The sequence below is a fragment of the Martes martes genome, assembly GCF_963455335.1.
Source record: "Martes martes genome assembly, chromosome: 4".
Lineage (NCBI taxonomy): Eukaryota > Metazoa > Chordata > Mammalia > Carnivora > Mustelidae > Martes > Martes martes.
In genome coordinates this window covers 164,111,040-164,131,004 of record NC_137891.1, presented here as the reverse complement: position 1 = coordinate 164,131,004, position 19,965 = coordinate 164,111,040, and the positions used below count along the sequence as shown (strand labels likewise).

The 19,965-nt window shown below is 48.0% G+C and overlaps 1 protein-coding gene across 2 annotated transcripts in view; it reads left to right on the top strand.

Moving 5' to 3' along the window:
* The first annotated feature begins 17,915 nt into the window (after positions 1-17,915).
* THRAP3 (thyroid hormone receptor associated protein 3) overlaps positions 17,916-19,965 on the top strand; it is a 73,942-nt gene continuing 71,892 nt past the window's right edge. For both annotated transcript variants that reach the window (XM_080801208.1, XM_080801207.1), the window contains exon 1: positions 17,916-18,056. The gene's annotated coding sequence lies outside the window, so the exon portion shown is untranslated. The remainder of the gene's footprint in view (positions 18,057-19,965) is intronic.

The following is a 19,965-nucleotide window of genomic DNA, read 5'->3' as shown; positions in this document are numbered from 1 at the left end:
GCCTACATGTGATCTCTGTCAAATAAATAAATAAAATATTTTTTAAAAAAATATTTTATTTATTTATTTGAGAGCAAAAGAGACAGAGAGAGTACAAGCAGGGGGAGAGGCAGAGGCAGAGGGAAAGGGAGAAGCAGACTCCCCTCTGAGCTGGGAGCTGGACATGGGACTTTATCCCAGGACCTGGAGATCATGACCTCAGCCTAAGACAGATGCTTAACCGTCTGAGCCACCCACGTGCCCCCCAAATTTTATTGTTAAGTAATCTCTACACCCAATGTGGGGCTTAAACTTACCACCCTGAGATTAAGAGTTGCACGCTCCACTGACTGAACCAGCCAGGTGCCTCTAAACTTGTACATATATTATTAAAACTCAACAATAAATAGACTTTTGTGTTTAACAGTAGAAACTGTAAGGTATAATATTTTTGTTTGGGAAGTGCAAATTTAGGGACATCTGGGTGGCTCAGTCAGTTAAGTGTCTACCTTCAGCTCAGGTCATGATCTCTAGGTCCTGGGATCCAACCCCACATGGGGCTCCTTGCTCAGGGGGAGTCTGCTTCTTCCTCTCCCTTTGCCCCTCCCCCCATTCATGTTCTCGCTCACTCTCTTTCAAATAAATAAAATCTTTTTTAAAAAGTACAAATTTATTCAAACATAAAATGTTTTGTCAAATTCAAATAATATTGTAAAAGAGTTACTTTCTTTATTAATTTTTTTTCAATCTTTAAAATGATTTTATTTATTTGAGAGAGAGAGTAGGAGCTTGTTGAGGGGGCAGAGGGAGAGGGAGAGAAGCAGACTCCCCTTGAGCAGGGAGCCCCACGTGGGACTGGATCCCAGGATCTGGAGATCATGAACTGAGCAGAAGGCAGATGCTTAACCGACTGAGCCACCCAGGCCCCCCTCAGTTTTTTCATTGTGGTAAAGTTTACATAACAGAATGAACCATTTTTGTAAGTGCGGAGTTTTGTGGCATTCAATATGTTCCCATCGCTGTGCAACCACCACTATTCATCTCTAGAATTGTTCATCTTCCCAAATGGAAATTTGATCTCACCCACTTCCAGGGCTCAAGCTCCTGTTTTGGTGAGAGGCTGTATAGTGTGGTGAAGAGCATGGATCCTGGCTAGACTGCTGGGGGTTGGCCCCACGCTCAGTCACTTAGTAGTTGTGTAACCTTGGTTATGGTAACTAACTCCTCTCCCCGTCTGTAAAATGGCAAGAGTGAAGACGTGTAGCTCACAGGGGTGCTGGGAGGAATCAATAAGTTAGTGTATGCAGAGAGCTTAGAAAAATGTCTGATGCTTGGTCAGTGCTCAGTAAAGTTTCAATAAAGATGGAGTTTTTATTGCCATCTTTATGCCGATGGCTCCCAGATGTGGTCCTCCAGTCCAGACCTCTTTCCCTAGCTTGACAGCCGATATATCTGTCTGCTGGACATCCTGGCTTGGGTGCTTTGCAAGTACCACCAATTCAGCAAGTCCCAAAGTGAACTCAGCCTGGTGCCTGGGTGGCTCAGCGGATTAAACATCTGACTGTGGATCTCAGCTCAGGTCTTGATTTCAGGGTCATGAGTTCAAGCCCTGTGTGGGGCTCCATGCTGGGCGTGGTACCTAATTAAAAAAAAAAATAACGAAGTTGGAAACACCATTCTAGTGGGGCACCTGGGTGGCTCAGTCATTAAGTGTCTGCCTTCCGCTCAGGTCATGATCCCAGGCTTGGGGGATCGAGCCCCACATCGGGCTCCCTGCTCTGTGGGAAGCCTGCTTCTCCCTCTCCCAGTCCCCCTGCTTCTGTTCCCTTTCTCACTGTATGTCTCTCTCTGTCAAGTAAATAAATAAAATCTTAAAAAAAAAAAAAAAAAGAAACACCATCCTAGAGAACATCGCCAGGATCTGATAGTCTGTGAAGCCAGAAGTTACCTCAGAAGTCACTCCTCACACTGCCTCACCTCTGCAATATCTCTGACGCTGTCCCCAGTGCCCTCACAGGAGCCCAGGCCATCCTGGAAAGGATAGCAAGGCTGTTCCTCCAATCTAGTCTCTGCCCAGCAGCCACAAATCCACCCACACACTTCCCTCCTTAAATGCCTCCCGGGCCTTATTGCCCTCAGAATAAAATGCACGCTGCGGCAGAGTGACTTCCTGGGGTGGCCACGTGGCCCTCCTGTTCTTCCCTCTCTGTGTTCCCATTACCTTGCATTTGTGATTCTTCTGAGTGTTTCAGAGCCTTTTTCCAAACCATTTCTTTGGCCTGGGTCACTCTCCCCTGCCGGGCCCTAGGGGCCCCCCTATCAAGGTTGGCGGGCAGCTATTCAACTCTTAAACACCGCCTTTTCCAGATGGCCTCCTTTGACCCCAGAGGTCTGTACCTACCCTAGCACAACTGATGCTTTATTTTAACTATTTGTCTATTAGAGGCTCTTCTGCCAGAACTTGAGTCACAGGAATATTTCAGTTCTGTCCTTCCTAGTCCCCAGTGCCTGGCACACAGTTGATGCTGTCTGTGTGCAGTAAATGTCCGACAGAGAGAAACATGAGCAAGAGCATGGAAGCCAGAACAGTCGGGGGAGCGAGAAACAGAGACTAAGAGGCAGGTCGTGTTTCTCTGGTGCAGTGTGAGACAGGCAGGAAGGTTGCCAAGAGGCCCGGAAGTTGGACAGGAATCAAGCACGGAGCGCCGTGTATCCTGACTGGCTGGGAAGTTTGTTCTTTCTCCAATCGAAAAGCACGGAAGGGTTCTAAGTCTGAGGATAGCATGACTGGAGGCAACACACCAGCCGCCCATAGGATGGAGGCAGGTGGACAAGACTGGAGGCAGGAAGACAGTTACGAGGCTGTGGCAGCAAGATGTCTCCAGAAGGAAACTGAAGAAGGGAACCAGATGGTCAAGGGACAGGGGTAGAAAAGATAATTCATTGCATGTTCTTTGTACCTATGGAAAATTTGAAGCATGGGACTGCACCACTTGGTCAAAATACCATTTTATTTATTTTATTTTTTATTTTTTTAATTAAAATATTTTATTTATTCATTTAAGACAGAGAGAGAGACAGCATGAGCAGGAGGAAAGGCAGAGGGAGAGGGAGAAGCAGCTCCCCATTGAGCAGGGAGCCCCATGCAGGACTCAATCCCAGGACTCTGGGATCATGACCTGGGCTGAAGGCAGATGCTTAACTGACTGGGTCACCCAGATGTTTCTTATTTTATTTTTTGAAAGATTTTACGTATTTATATGAGAGGGAGAGAGAGAGACAGAGAAAGCGCATATGTGAGCAGTGAGCAAGGGGAGAAGCAGACTCTCGGCCGAGCAGGGATCCCAAATGTGGGTCTTGATCCCAGGACCCTGGCATCATGACCTGAGCTGAGCCACCCAGGCGCCCCAAAAATATCATTTTAAAGAGTGAACAAAATGAGTATGTTGTAATAATCTAGGCAAATGGCACCTGGGTGGCTCAGTTGGTTAAGCATCTGACTCTTGATTTCAGTCCAGGTCATGAGTTTAAGCCCTGCATTGGTCTGTGTGCTGGGCCTGGTGCCTACTTAAAAAAAAAAAAAGAAGAAGAAGAAGAAAGAAAGAATCTAGGCAAACATGATATCTATAAGATTTGATTTCTTTTGTATTGTAAACCATGCTGACTCCTTAAAGAAAATGAGATGACATATAAAAGTGAAAATGATAAAAAATAGAATCCCCTGTAGTTTCTTCTACCGAAAAGTGAGCAGTGATAGAAACACTCCCTTTTTCCCCACCTAAAGTTGCTGGAAGATAATCTGGATGAGGGCTGGGGGGCCATCCCCCGGTGGGCTTGCTGAATTGAATAAATCAAAATACAGGACCCCTGTTAAAGTAGAATTTCAGATAAACAATGAATAATTTTTCAGTATAAAAGTATGTTCTAGGGGCGCCTGGGTGGCTCAGTGGCTTAAAGCTTCTGCCTTCAGCTCAGGTCATGATCACAGGGTCCTGGGATCGAGCCTCAAATCAGGTTCTCTGCTCAGCAGGGAGCCTGCTTCCCCCTCTCTCTCTGCCTGCCTCCCTGCCTACTTGTGATCTCTGCCTGTCAAATAAATAAAAAAAATCTCAAAAAAAGGTATATTCTAAATATGGCAAGAACATACATTTAAAAAGTCTTTGTGGTTTCTTGAAATTTAAATTTCACTAGGCATCCTGGATTTTGTGTGGCAACCCTAGACCCTGGTCTTTTTTCTCCCTCGGCCCATACTGCTGGTCCTTTCCCCAGTTTTTTTTTTAAATTTTTTTAAAAAAGGTTTTATTTATTTATTTGAAAGAGAGAAAGAGAATGAGAGCGAGCAGGAGGGGGGAAGGTCAGAGGGAGAAGCAGACCCCCTGCTGAGCAGAGAGCCCGACGTGGGACTCGATCCCAGGACTCCAGGATCATGACCTGAGCTAAAGGCAGACGTTCAACCAACTGAGCCACCCAGGCACCCCCTTTCCCCAGTTTTTATTTTAAATCCTCATTTGGATGATTTTTACTTAAAAGGCATTCAAATTTGTTTTTAAAATTGCCTCCAGACTTTTCTGCAGGGTCCCTGGCCTCACACAGCACCGACCCTCCAGGTCCACTGGACCAGCATACACCAGTATGAATGTAAAATACTTTACATTCATTCAGGTAAAGTGAATGAAGGAACCAGGGCAAAGGCATGGAACCAGATGCCAGGCAGCTCTGGCCAGGCATCAAGGGTTGGGTCCTGGGTCCTGGGTCCTGGTGATGGGCACTGGTAACTGAGCCTGGATGCTGAGCACTGGGTTATAAGTACAGGGTATCAGGGCGCCTGGGTGGCTCAATGGGTTAAAGCCTCTGTCTTCCGCTCGGGTCATGATCCCAGGGTCCTGGGATCGAGCCCCGCATCGGGCTTTCTGCTCCGCGGGGAGCCTGCTTCCTCCTCTCTCTCTGCCTGCCTCTCTTCCTACTTGTGATCTCTGTCAAATAAATAAACAAAATCTTAAAAAAAAAAAAAGTACAGGGTATCATGTCTCGGTTCTGAGTGCTGGGTTCTGCGTCCTGGAAACCAGGACCAAGGAGGAGGCTAGGCAGGAGTTCTTGGTCACTGAACAAAGGCTATCAGGCTCAGCAGCAGGCATGAGTCTGGTATCTCTCACTGCTCAGGGTGGAGCCAGGGATAAGGAGCTGCCCAGCACCCAGCTGTTTTGTAACAGCTGTGGGACTAGGCTAGAGGGGAAATTTAAGGAGCTGGGGGTGGGGTGGGAAGAAAAGGGGTCAGTGGACAGGGTAAGGCCACTTGGGCAGGCTGACTTAGGTCCCAGGCTCTGAGGGTGAGAGCAAGCTGGTGCTCAAGGTATCTCAGAGACAGATAGTGAGACCCTAGGGACAAGGACAGGATGGGTGGTGGGGAGAGCGAGAACCTTTAGGCTCCCCATCTTTCTACACTCCCTCTTTGCCAGCCTCCTGGCCCAGCTCCCAGGCCAAGGCAGCTGGAGTGATTAGTGTGGGCCGAGGGAGTAGGAATGCCAGAGGCTTGTCTCATGTCTCGGAACATGAGGATCTGGCTGGAGCAGATGGCATAACTGAGATGAGGAAGAGGGGCCACGAGATAGGTAGAGATAAACAGGGTGGACAGCAGAGACAGACCAGAGAAGCAGGGCAAGACGGAGAGCAAGAGACTGAACTCCACATAGCGAAATGGATGGTGGTGGAGGGAGGTATTGGCGGTCTCCCGGCAAGCAGACCTTCTCCTTATCTCTTCCTAGACTCAGCCAGGTCTGAGTGTCTCCCCACTGGGGCCCCTAGCCCAAGGTTTCTCAACCTCAGCCCTATTGATGTTTGGGGTGGGCTAATTCTTTGATGGGTCTTGGCAGGGGGGTGCTGTCCTGTGTCTTGTAGGATATTTACCTGCTGCTAAACCCCTCTGCCTGCCAGAGGCCACTACACTCTTTCCCCTCAAGTCATGACAACAAAAAATATCTCTAGAGATTGCCAAATGTTCCCTGGGGAAGGGTTGAATCATTATATTGTATACCTGAAACTAATATTACACTGTATGTTATCTAACTAGAATTTGAGTAAAAACTTAGAAAAAAGGGGTGCCTGGGTGGCTCAGTCGTTTAAGTTCTGCCTTCGGCTCAGGTCATGATCCCAGGGTCCTGGGATCGAGCCCCGCATCGGGCTCTCTGCTCTGCAGGGAGCCTGCTTCTCTCTCTCCCACACCCTCTACTGTGTTCCCTCTCTCACTGTGTCTCTTTCTGTCAAATAAATAAATAAAATCTTGTTTAAAAAAACAACAAAATGGGGCTGCTGGTTGGCTCAGTTGGTTAAGCAATGGACTCTTGATTTCAACTCAGTTCCTTATCTCAGTGAGTTCAAGCCCCGTGTTGGGCTTCATGCTGGGTGTGGAGCCTACTTAGAATTTAAAAAATAATGTTCCCTGGGGAGGAATTGCCCTAACTGACAGTCTTCCCTGCTCCCAAGTAGATCTCTGTATGCTCGCAACTACTGGTTTCTGGCTAATTCTCCCAACAGCCCTTGTGCCCCCTCTGGCCCCCAGCATGGCTTCAACTGCCTGCCTCAGGAGCCTGGGAAACTGGGAGGGTTGCTGAGACTAAAGCAGCCTTGAAAAAATCCCTGCCCTCATGGCATTCCTGGTCCTGTCCCATCTGGAAGGCACTGCGGGTGTGCCTTAGGGTGCTGAGTGGGTGTGTGCTCTTGTCTCTACAGGAGGAGTAAGAGATGAGCCCCCAAGTACATCGGACTAGGTATTTGTAGCAAGTACGCATGTCATCCACAATGCTCACATGTAAAACATGTTACATTTATTTATTTCTCTGTATCACACTGTCTGCTCCAAATCCCATCCCCACCCTCGTGGCAGGCTGGCTGGCTGGAAATTCGATCATGGGGGTGCCTGGGTGGCTCAGTGGGTTAAAGCCTCTGCCTTCAGCTCAGGTCATGATCCCAGAGTCCTGGGATCAAGCCCCGCATCGGGCTCTCTGTTCAGTGGGGAGCCTGCTTCCTCCTCTCTCTCTCTCTCTCTGCCAGCCTCTCTGCCTACTTGTGATCTCTGTCTGTCAAATAAATAAATAAATAAAATCTTTAAAAAAAAAAAGAAATTCGATTATGGTCATATTTGGGGAATCCTCTACCCAGTGGTGTGCTGGGAAATGTTTACAAAGGGTTGAGGGTGGGTGGTGCTAGGAAGAGACCTAATTTGTAACATTTGCCAATTGCAGTGGTATAAATCTTGCCCCCCCCACCCCCGCCACAGCCCACTGCAAGCAGCCAGTGTGATGTCACTGGAGATGTTGCTGTGAAGACGTGCAGCTGTGCAGCACGAGGCCACGTTTCCATCATACAGATGGGAATAACCCCAGGGCACAGATGATAGCAGAATGCGCTGAAATGATTAGGAAGTGATGCGCTTCGATTGTTATTACCTTTTAATACAGTTTATTTAACTGCAAGTTTATATAATTTAATTTTTGATGATGTCCCCACCCCTCCTAAGCACTATGTATGATTCCTGAGTGTGTGTCCGGTCCAGAACATTCGGGGGAGGTCTCTAATTAGCAATTAACTTCGCGCTACCCTCATGAATCTGTCTGGCTTTGCCACAGTGGTCTTTTGCTGTGACTCCCAAGCCACCACACTCAGCAACAAGCACACCCATCCCTTCCCCAGAGACAGGGACTCTGCAGGCCCATTGGAGGTCCTGGAAGACCTGAGTGGGAGTGCAGCAAAGTTGCTATTACTCAAGGAAAGACAGCCGCGTCAGCAAAGACGCCCAGACCCTGGTTCCCTCTCTCAGGCTTGGGAAACCTCCTCCCACCTCCTCTAATGGGCCACTTCTGCCCCTCCCGAGCCTGGGAGCCCAGTGCTCGGGAATAACCCAGATCTTGGCTCCTAGAGCCCTGGCTTTGGTAAACAAAAGCCCTGGCTGAGGGATGTCTTGTGGTGCCTGGCAACCTCTGCTTTAGGCCTGGCAACCCCAAAGCCCTTAACAGCCTGGGTCCCCACCCCCAGGCCAACAGGAGGAAACCTCCCCACAGCAAGGAGACCAAAATGCAAATGACAACCTCAGCTTGCAACAACCAGCTGAGGCCCCCAGCTAATCAAAGGGAGAGAATCCAGCTAGATTTCAAGAAAGACCTCTGAGCCTGCCTAGGGGATTAAACACAGACACTGTGTGGGTAAGCAGTGTCCTCTCCAGGCTGCCCCAGCAACCACTCAAAGCTGACATCATCTTCCATGCTCATATAACATCCTCAGATAGCCCCCTATCAACTCAGGATGAAGTCACATTAATAGCTGAGTGCCTGGACCCTGTAAAGTAGGAGTTGTCCTCTTTGCAGATGAGAACACTGAGGCTCAGAGAGGTTGAGTCACTTACCTGAAGGCACACAGCTAAATGAGTAGTTGAGGCTGGAATATGAACTCAAGTCCGACTCCAAAACCTGTGTTCCTTTGCACTGTGTGACCCCCATCTCTCACCCCATCTGACCATAATATACCTCCACAGTATCCCCCGACCACAACTTCCACCATCTCCCCATACAGGGGCTAGGGAAGAGAACAAGCATGAATTTATTGATAAAGTGCCAAACAAAAACCTCTTGTTAGTTACTGGGGGCCAGACTGTAGAATATTTAATTAATTAATTTAAAAATGTTATTTATTTATTATTTGAGAAAAAGAGAGAGAGAGAAGGGGGACAGGGGCAGAGGGAGAGACAGAATCTCAAGCAGACTCCTCAGGGAGTGCAGAGCCCGATGCTGGGCTGTTCTTACAACCCTGAGACCATGAGCTGAGCTGAAACCAAGAGTCAGATGCTCAACTGACTGAGCCTCCCAAGCGCTCCTATTTATTTATTTATTCTTAACATATTTATTTATTTATTTTTAAAGATTTTATTTATTTATTTGTCAGAGAAAGAGAGCACAAGCAGCAGGAGCAGCAGGCAGAGGGAGAAGCAGGCTCCCTGACATGGGGCTCAATCCCAGGACCCTGGGCTCATGACTGGACCCAAAGGCAGACGCTTAACGGACTGAGCCACCCAGGCATCCCTAAAAATATTTATTTATTTAAATAATCTCTACACCCAACGTGGGGCTCAAGCTCATGACCCTGAGATCAAGAGCCATGTGTTCGTCCAATTGAGCCCGCCAGGTGCCCGAAAACCATAGAATATTTTAAGGGTTAGTGTCGCTGAACTTTTTTCTAAGCAAGAAAAAGATTTTCTCAGCTTCGGCACTATTGATATTTTGGCCAGGATTATTCTTTGTGGTGAGGGGCTGTTCTGTAGGCAATAATGTTCAGCAGCATCCCTGACATCTTCCCACCAGAGGTCTGCAGCACAAAACCCCCACCCCAACCCTGGGTTGTGACAACGAAAAATGTCTCCAGACATTGCCAGATGTTCTCTGGGGGAGAAAAATAGCTCCTAGGTGAGAACCACGGGGCTAGACAAAGATTAAAAAGCAGTTGTCTCAAAGAAGCAGGTCTTAGTAGTAAATAAAATGTGCGAGTGAGAATAAATTCCCCTTCCCCGCTCCGTTCCCCCTGTTCTGAAGTAGCTCAGTGTTAATAGATCTGTGAGGTCGAGGCCTTGAGGCCTGGGCTTGGGATGTAAGAGTGGGCGGGGGAAGTGGCTTCTGAGGCCTGAATTCCTGTCTGGAGCGGGGCCTGCCATGATTCTCTGAGGACTGACTCTGACTTTCCTGGGGATAACTGGCTTTGCCAAGGACCCAGCGCCATCAAATCAGAGTCCAAGAGGGGTCAGTGCTGTTGCCTTTACTGCCATCCCAAAGGGGGACGCCCCAACTGCGAGAGGAACTTGCTTGGAGCCAAGGGTGGGAAAAGAGGGATGACTAATGGTCGGTGCCACATCCTACTTTTCCGTGGGACCTATTCTATGAGCCCCCTTTCCTTCTGTCAGCATCTGGTTTTGATGCTCAGGCTCAATTGATCTGCCCACATGAGAGGACTGAGGAGAACTGAAGTGAAGCCCTGCCCTCTGGTTTTCCCAGAGGGGTGTGTGTAGATGTGAAGGGGTATCCCCCAGAACAGTTCTTCCAAGCCCCCTTGAGGGGGACAGTGGGGAGCTCAAGTTTTTATTAGCCTGTTGGAACTTCTCTCAGTTTTAGCCATCCCCCAAAATACTCCTCCTCCTCAGAGGAAGAGCAAGCGATTGAGAAGGGGAATGGTGAGGAGGTAGAGATAGGAGTTCTCTGTGGTCTCTCTTATGAGGGAGATTCATGAAAGCTCTTCCCTTGAATGAACTTTCATGTCCCTGCATCTTCATACTTCTCTTGCAATGCCCCAGCTATCCTTCAAGAACCAGCTCAAGTGTCTCCTCTTTGCAAAGCTTTTCCTGCCCCTCTGAGGCTGTTGGTGAAACTGAAGACCCCTGGGGGCAAGTATTATACTGTGTCTCATCTGTATATTTTGTATCCCTTCCTATCTCATAAATGGGACAAGAATTCAATCAAGACCTGAGTCTATTTTATTTATATGGAGAAATTCTGTGGCAGTCTCTGTGCTAGGGGAGTACAGAGGAGACAGGACACAATACACAGTTCAGATCAATGAAAAGAATGAGTGAATGGAAGCTGGTACCAAGGCTAGTGTTGGGTTTGAGAGTGATACTTACAACCCCTCCACCATGTTCAGACTAATGGAGACGTGTTTACATAGGCCAGTTGAGGCAGTGGGATGGAGGGCCAAATCTGCTTTATTGCTAGTTGCTCGTATTTGAACATAGCTCAAAAACCTTCCCCTCCCATCTCTGGACTGTGGGAAGAACCTCCAAAGGGAGACTCTGGGTCAGCAGAACAGACATACCTACCCAGTCCTTGGGCCAGCCATGAGAGTGGGATCAGAGAGGTGGATCTCCAGACTTGGCTCCAGAAATCTGACTTGAGCCCTGGCCTGTGTTCACCACATAAAGGAGAGAAGTAGCAGGGTCTGAAAAGGGAGGGGAGCTCAGGTTTTATTGCCTGTTGAAGCTTCTCTCAGTTTCAACCATCCCACGAAATACTGCTTTTCCTCGGAGGAAGAGCAAGCAATTGAGAAGGGGAATGGTGAGGAGGTAGAGCTAGAAGTCCCCTGTGGTCTCTCTTATAAGGGAGATTTGGGAAGACTCTACCATCCTGACCTAATCACCTCCCAAAGACCTCACTTCCAGATACTAGCACACTGGGGATTAAGTTTCAGCATATGAATGGGCAGGCACATTCTCTCTGTAGCAGCGGGTCTGAACGCCCCCACACCCAAATAACGGAATCAGAACCTCTGGGAGGTGGGGCCTAGATTTGGAAATTAAAAAAAAACAACAACAAAACAAAACAAAAAACCCTAGGTGGTTTAATGTCAAGTAGGTGTTGAATCTCTGCTTTATAGAAGTGTAAGCTTTGGAAACAGGAGGAATTCTCTGTTAGTGGCTCTCAAACTTGTCTGCATGTTGGAATCAGCTGTGGAAACTTCAGACTCATGATCCCTGTGTCCCATGTCTAAAGATTATGTTTACTTGTTCTGGGATGCGGTCTGGTTGTTGGGATTTTTAAAATATCCCGAGATGATTCCAATGTGCAGATAAGTTTGGGAACCACCGGACTAGATTATTCCCTGATGGTAGATGCTAGCCAATTGGCTTAAGACTAACCATCTGCTTAAGCTCAGCCACGAAGAACTTCCTTTTGCTCTGTTAACAAGCAACTGTTATCCTCACCACCATGTTTGGTTCAATTCTGCAAAGCAGAGATGGAGGGAAGGCACTTTGGTTGGTCTAAACAATAACAAAAGTAACTGCTCCTCTGTTCCACAGGTGACAGTTCAAGCTTAGAGGGACACACACTGGTGCTGGCCTCTTCTGCTTTACCCTCCCACCTTCCTTCCTGCTCTGAAAGCCTCTTGTGTACAAAAGATAGCTCCAGTAGCTCCTCTCGGCTAGTCACAACTCCAGCTTAGAACCCAACTCAAACAAATTCACTTATTGGCTCATGCATGGAAAAGTCCAGAGGTGCTAACTTCAGGCATGGCTGAATTCAAGGACTCAGCTGGTCCAGTCAGTTCCAACTGGAATATGTCTTTCTCAGCTCATGGCTCTGCTTTCCAACTGTGTTGGCTTCCTTTTCTCCAAAGAGTGGAGAAGATGACCATTCACCAGTCTGGCTGCTCCCTTCCCGGTCAGGCAATCCCAGAAAAAAGAGAGTTCTTTTCTCAGTGTTCCGGTGTAGGTCTCAGGCTGATATTAATTTCCTCTGTGAGCCTGGTCTGAGCCACCTGCCAATCATTGTGGCCAAGGGAATGAAATGTGCTGATCAGTCAGAGTCGCCTGCTCATCCTGGAGCCAGAGTGGGGGTGGGAAGGCTTCTCAAAGGATTATCACAGTGCTATTCCCAGAGGAGGAGGAATGGAAGGATGCTGGACAGGTGTAGCAACAGATGGTCACTCTATTTGCTCCCCGGTTAGTGGAGGAATGAGGTGTACGGAAATCACAACAATGCAAGACAGAATCTGACAAATGTAGAGTAGGTGTTGGTATATTCCTGATGGCGGGGGACTCGGAACTGATGAGACAGGCTTTTGATAGCTGGGGCCATTGGGGAAGAAGGGCATGAACTGGTACAAGGAGGCAGGAAGCCCAGAGAATGGTCAAGACAAGCACACATGACTAGGACATTGTGCATGAAAGCTGAGGCCAGTGAGGACTTGGAGGCCAGCTGGTGGAAGACCTTGAGCTTGCCCTTCACCCCAATGGCAGTGGAGAGCCTTCGAAGGTAAAGGTAAAGCTGGAAAGACAGTAGGAGGTTAGAACACGTGGGGCCTTGTAGACCACCTCAAACATTTAGGGTTTGATCTTGAGAGCACTGAAGCCAGGGAACAGTATGACCAGAGCTGGGCTTGAGAGACAGCACTCTGACTGCCTTTTAGACTAGGGCCTGGATGGAAAGAGGCAGGAGGCAGGGAGGCTGAGGAAGAGCTCTTAATGACAGCCAATACTTACTCTGGCCCAGGCACTGCTTCTGTTTTTAAGATTTATTTATTTATTTCAGAGGGGGTGGGGGAGGGACAGAAAGAGAGAATCTCAAGCAGATTCCCTGGTCACGGCAAAGCCCAACGTGGGGCTTGATCCCATGAGCCTGAGATCATGATCTGAGCCAAAATCAGGAGTCGGATGCTCAACTCACTGAGCTACCCAGGCGAGGCCCAGGCACTGTTCTAATCACTTCACAAATGTTAGGACATGTCAAGGCCTAAAATAGGGTGATAGGAGATTCGAATGATGTTTTGGGGGCAGAATACACTGGACTTTGACTGCTGAATGAGGTAGAAAGAGAAAGCCAGGATTCCTCTAAGATTTTTAACCTGAGTGATTGGAAGGATAGAGGAACCCCTACATAAGAAACAGAGAAATAAGTACTAATAAAAGTCCACAGACAGGGTGCCTGGTGGCTCAGTTGGTTAAGAGTCTGCCTTTAGCTCCAGTCACAATCCCGGGGGCCCTGTGGTTGAATCCCGTGTCCAGCTCCCTGCTCAGCGGGGAGCCTGCTTCTCCCTCCCCCTGCTCATGCTCTCTTCCCTCTCCCTCTCAAATAAATCTTTTTTTATTTTTATTTATTTATTTGTTTTTAAAGATTTTATTTACTTATTTGACAGAGATCACAAGTAGGCAGAGAGGCAGGCAGAAAGAGAGAGAGGGGGAAGCAGGCTCCCCGCCGAGCAGAAAGCCCAACGTGGGGCTCGATCCCAGGGCCCTGAGATCATGACCCGAGTGGAAGGCAGAAGCTTTAACCCACTGAGCCACCCAGGCGCCCCAAATAAATCTTTTTCCAAATAAAGATTTTATCTATTTATTTGTCAGAGAGAGAGAGCACAAGCAGGGCAAGCAGCAGGCAGAGGGAGAAGCAGATTTCCCGCTGAGCAGGGAGTCCAATGAGGGTCTCAAGCCCAGGACCCTGGGATCCTGACCTGAGCTGAAGGCAGACACTTAACCGACTGAACCACCAGGGGTCCCTAGATAAAATCTTAAAAAAAGAAATAGAAAAAGTCCATACATATATACTGCTGCCAGTTCTTTGCCTAGACTGCTGCTGAGCTCTAGGAAGACAAAAAACAAACTCATGGTTGCCTTCCAGGAGATGGCTCTCTGCAGGAGACCAGGCATGTAATGGATTCCAATATATTGTCATGAGTGTGGGCAGCCTTGTACAAGCAGAGTGGGAGGGAGTCAATAATAGCGCTTCCATCCACACAGCTGCTCAAGCTGGAACCTAAGGCTGGACTCCTCCCCACCCCCCTCATCCAGTCAGTCATCAAGATCAGTAGATTTGCTCTCCTAAATCTCTTTTGAGCATCTTCTGCATCTGCTTGCTTTTTCTTCATCCCCACTGAAAACACATTAGATCAAGATATCGTGTCTTCTCATTGGAACTACAGTATAACTTCCTAATTGGTCGCTCTAGTCCATTCTGGTTTGCCCTAATCCATTCTCACACTGTGCCAGAATAATCCTTTACAAAAGGAAATCTGAATTCCTCCCCTGCTTATAAATCTTTCAATGGCTTCCCATGGCTCTCAGAGTAAAATCCAATAACCTCCACCTGGACTATCAGGCCCAGCAGATCTGGCTGGTTAGGACCTCACCAGGCTCCCTGTGTTTTAGGAACTAAAGAGTCAATGGCAGGCCTAACATTATTTAGGATGTGCCAAGTTCCTTCAGGCCACAAGGCTTTCCCATGTGTTGTTCCTTCTGCCTGGAGTACATTTCCCTGGTTCTTGGCCTGGTTGACAATGAATTTATGCGTCAATTCCTCAGTGAAGCCTCCTAGGTCAGAATCTTCAGATTCCATGTCAAGAGTGAACAAAATTTTTCTATAAAGGACAGATAGTAAATATTTTAGGTTTTGCAGATCACAAAATGTCACGGCTACTCAATTCTTTTTTTAACAATTAGTTTATTTATTTACTTAATTTATTTGTGAGACAGAGCCTGAGCTAGTGCATGAGTGTGTGTGGGGGGGAAGAGACCCAGGGACGAGTAGACCCCCTGCTGAGCAGGGAGTCCAATGAGGGGCTCCATCCCAGGACCCCAATATCAAAGCCTGAGCAGAAGTCAGATGCTCAGCGACTGAGCTACCTATGCGCCCCACTTATTTATTTTAGAGAGAGAGAGAGAGCGAGAACATGCAGAGGCACAGCCACATACATGCGTGCGTGAGCCAGGGGAAGGGCAGAGGCAAAGGCAGAGAAGCACACTCCCTGGTGAGCCCTATCTCACAACCTTCAGATCGTGACCTGAGCAAAAACCACGGGTGGGGGGGTGCCTGGGTGGCTCAGTCCATTGAGCATCTGCCTTCTGCTCAGGTCACCATCCCAGGGTCCTGGGATCAAGCCCTGTGTCGGGCTCCCTGCTCAGCAGGGGCCTGCTTCTCCCTCTCCTCTCTGCTTGTGCTCTCTCTTGCTATCTCTGTCACTATCTGTCTCTCTCTCCCAAATAAGTAAATAAAAATAAAATCTTAAAAAAAAAAAAAGAAAGAAAGAAGCCATGAGTGGTACTCCTGACTGACTGAGCCACCCAGGCACCCATCCCACAGCTACTCAATTCTGTGTCATAGCAGCCCTGGATGAATTTATGAATACTAAACCTTGAATTTCATATATACTTTTCACATGTCACGAAATAGTAGACTTCTTTTGATTTTTTCCCAACCATTTAAAAATGTAAAAACAGTTCCTAGCTTCTGGCCATACAAAACCAAGGAGGGGTAGGCCTGGCTTGTAGGTTATAGTTTGCCAATTCCTGTTCTGTTATCATAGCATGTAACACATACTTTCCTGTGTTGCAGTTACCACACTGGTAACTAATTATATATGTAATAGGGTTATTATTTTTTGTAATAGACTTAAAAATTTTTTAAAAAAGATTTTATTTATTTATTTGACAGAGAGACACAGCGAGAGAAGGAACACAAGCAGGGGGAGTGGGAGAGGAAGAAGCAGGCTTCCTGCTGAGGAGGGAGCTCCATGCAGGGCTTAATCCCAGGACCCTGGGATCATGACCTAAGTGGAAGGCAGACGCTGCTTAACGACTGAGACACCCAGGTGCCCCCTCAGCAATAGATTTCTTAATGTTGTCTCTCCAGTGAGAAGTAAGCTCTGTGAAGGCATAGACCACATTTGTTTTGCTTATCATTTTCCTCCTGAGGTTCTAGCATAAGGCCTGGCCCTTAGTAAGTGCTCAATAAATCAATGTAGTGATAAGATTTTCTTGAGAGGAGCTCAAAGCTTAGTAGAGAATGCAGACATATAAACAATTAACTACAGAAGTAGTCAACGTTGTATTGGAGGTAAAAAGGGTTCAGATTTCAGCAGGATGAGTTTAAGATACCAGTGGAAAATCAGGGGATGGCAAATTCTAACCATCTGGAACGATCTGAGTTGATGTCAGAATGTTATTAAGGGAGTGAAATACACAGAAGAGATGGAGAAACTACCTGAGTATACCAGATCACTCAAGGAGCGAGGTCATTCAAGGAGAGAGGTCACTCAGGGAGACAGACTGAATGAGAGAGAGGGAGGAGGGTGCAACTGGGAGGAAGGTTTTGGGGCACACCAAGGGTGGAGGTGGGAAAGAGGTAAGAAGAGATCCATCATAGAGTATTTCAGAAACCAGGAGGAATGACTATATATTTTTGTATCCCTCTAGTTTACTCCTGTGTTCCTAGTATTTTGCACTGGACATGGCATACAGCACTCAGAAAATCTGTGAAATGAAAATCAAGTTGAGAGTCAACTGGGGGAATCAGTTGGTTAAGTGTCCCACTCTGGATCTCAGCTCAGCTCTTAATCTCAGGGTCATGAATTCAAGGCCCATGTTGTGGAGCCTACTTAAAAAAAAGTTGAGTTCAATCAGAACCTTTCAAGAAGCATATGCTGCTGAGGTCAGTAAGGGTGAGGGCTGATGTGACATGGTCTGAGACTTGAGTCTGGTGGGGAAGACAAACATAATTATAGAATAAGGTGCAAAGATACTGTGGGAGTGGATATGGGGGGAGCTAGTAAACTTGGAAGGCTTCATAGGAGACATTCGAGCTCTGTTGGAGGTTGGAGGTTCATTAGTGCACTAATTCCTGCGGAAAGTAGCTTGTGCAAAACCCTGATAAATGCAGTGGTTCTCGTACTTGCGGATGCGTAAGAATCACTGGAGAAGTGTTCATAATGCAGATTCCAAGCCTGTACTTCCCAGGAAACTTCTGGCTTAGGTGAGTGGCATCCATTTTAACAAGCTCCACAGGACTACACTTTTAGAAAATCTTTTTCTGTGCTCCCATGGTCCTGGGCGGGGGAAGGGGGGAGGTGGCGGGGGATGAGGCGGGTCAGAGCTTGACCCATCCGGCTTCTGGTCACGCTATCACAATAAAAACAACTCCATTTTGAGTTGCGCTTTCATCTAATTCGCTTTCATGTGCTTTACTTTGTCGGAATCTCTCAACAACTCTTTGGGATAGAAATTACCAGAGTCATACCATAGGGGAGGAAACCGAGACTCACAGAGGGGAGACGTTTTGCTCAAGGTCACAAAACGAGAGGTAGCAGGGCAGACACTGAAAGCCAGGGGACCCGGATTCTCAGCTCAGAGACCTTGCGACAACAGAAGAAGGCCGCCAGTGGGTGGGGCTCAGGCCCTCCCTCCAGGCTGGTTCCAAAATGGTGGGGGTAGTGGCGTCAGCAACGCCCCCGCCCCTTCCGTCCACCTCCCTCCTTCTTCCCCAGGCCACCCAGGCGGGGGGAGGGGATGGAACGGAGCAACCCACGTGACTGCCGACAACCTGGCGCGTGACGCAAAGCGGCGGGCCCAACGCTCGCCTTGCCTTGTGGAAAACGTAGTTCAGCCGACCATCAAGTGGGCAAGGAGAGACAGGCCTAGCACTACATTTCCCAGGAGTCAGCGGGCGACGCCGCCGCTGCCGCCGTCGGAGAGCGGGGACGCGGGGCGCGCTGTCGGGCGGGGGCGAGGTTCGGGCCGGTTGTGCCGTTGCGAGGTGCAGCTGCGATCGCCGCGGTGGGCCCAGGTGAGTGAGGGCCTCTGATGGGGATTAGGGCAGTTCCACCGGCTCTAGTCGTTTTGTCTTTTATTTTTCCTCCGCGGCGGCTGGGTCAGGGTCCCCGGCAGGTCCGGCACGGAGCCGCTCCCCCGCGCCTACCTCCAGGCCTTCTCTGAGCGGGCCCCGCTCTCTCCGGCTCCTCCCCCTCCCCGCCCTTCAGGGCTTCCCCTCGCTCCGGCCTAGCTCCCGACGCCCTGGGCCGCCTTTTCTCCCGAGCAGCTCCTACCGTTTTTTCCCCTTCCTGCATGTTTCGAGGAAGAGGCCTCCACCTCTTCCATTTCTTTTTTTAGTCGTAGGAACCCCATTATTTGGATTTCTCCCTTTCCCGGAACTCTTTTGAGTGCTAACCCCCCCTCCCCCCGCCCCGTTCTCCATTGGCCTGGTTCTGTCCTCGTAGGGCGCATGTGGCTGGCACTCAGTAACTGTTAGTCCTTCTTTTCTGCCTTGCGGCCAGAGGAGGCATAGTCCAAATTTATCTGCTCCGGGAACATTTGTGCGCCCACTTTTATTTCAGTCTCTTGGGTTGGAGGTGAGACCGACTTGCATTCCAGTGGTGATCGGCGTGTGTTCTGGTCGTAGGGGGCAGGGTTTTGTGTGTTTTTTTTTTTGTTTGTTTTTGGTTTTTTTTGTTGTTGTTGTTTTGTTTTTTGCTTCCCTTAGCACCTCCGCAACTTTTATCAGCTCTTATTGTCTTTCAAAATCTTAAGGGTGGAGCATGGCCGCAGAAGCTGGAGAGTAGCGCTGGTGCCGAGAAGTTCGGAGCCATCAGTGGTCGTAGGGTGTTTACGGGGAGGCTGTTAATTGCATTGAAGGAGAAACCTCAGAATGTAGTAGAGCCTGGCGGCCGAGAGCCAGTGAAGCTTCAGGTGGCAACACAGGAGATACATCCTGGAGCCAGCCTGCCTAGGTTCAAATTTTGGCCCAGTTAGCTTTTGATTTTAGGTCCAGGGGCGTCGCTTCCAGGTGCCTCAGTTTCCTTATCTGCAAAATAGCGGTAAGTAACAGTGGCTACTTTATAGAGTGATTGTGAAGATTAAATGAGATTAAATTGAATACCGTTTAGCTCATTTCCTGACAAGTATTAAACGACATCGTTATTACCATCATTACCATTATGGGATTTCTGGATGGTGGGCCCAGGGTGGAAAGGCAGGTGTCAACACCAGCGTTTTCCTTTCCTTTCTGATGGCCCTCCTTTTTTTTGTTTGTGGAAATATTGTGTGTTCGGTTATCTGAACAGCTTGATGTGTGTATCATTAAGTAGAAGCCTGTTGGCAACGGTTCCTGCAATGAGCAACTTGTGGAGCAGCTCCCGCTTAGTTTGCTCTTTGCTGGGAATTGCATTTTGTGAACTAGGGCACACACTTCAGCAGTATCAAAAAACAAGCTTATTCTGCAGCCATTTAGGTTTGATTGTATCTTGTAAAAAGTGAATTGAAGTTTTCAGAAGAAGAAGTCGTTTACTTAAAAATCTTTTCTGTCTAATACAGGCTTATCACTTTGTTCTTTTAACTCTTTTGGCATCAGTGACTGGTGTCTGGTTTTGGAGACTGACATTTTTAGTCTGCAGATGTACCCATTTTAGTGGTGGTGGTGATAGTAATAATCGTAGTGACAGTAGTTCACATACAGGCACTTTTTGAATTTGGTTTAGCCAGTGAAACTGCAGGTTACAAAAAGAGTGTCCTGTTTTGTCCTGAGAAGTTGGAAGGAAGAAGCTTGGAACACTGCTGAGATTAACTCCCAGGTGGGGAGAGATGAGCCTGATGGGGAGAGAGCAGACCTACAACTGTTAGTTGTTTATTTCGAATGGATAGTCTAAACCACTGAGATTCTTTTTTTTTTTTTTTTTAAAGGTTTTATTTATTTATTTGAC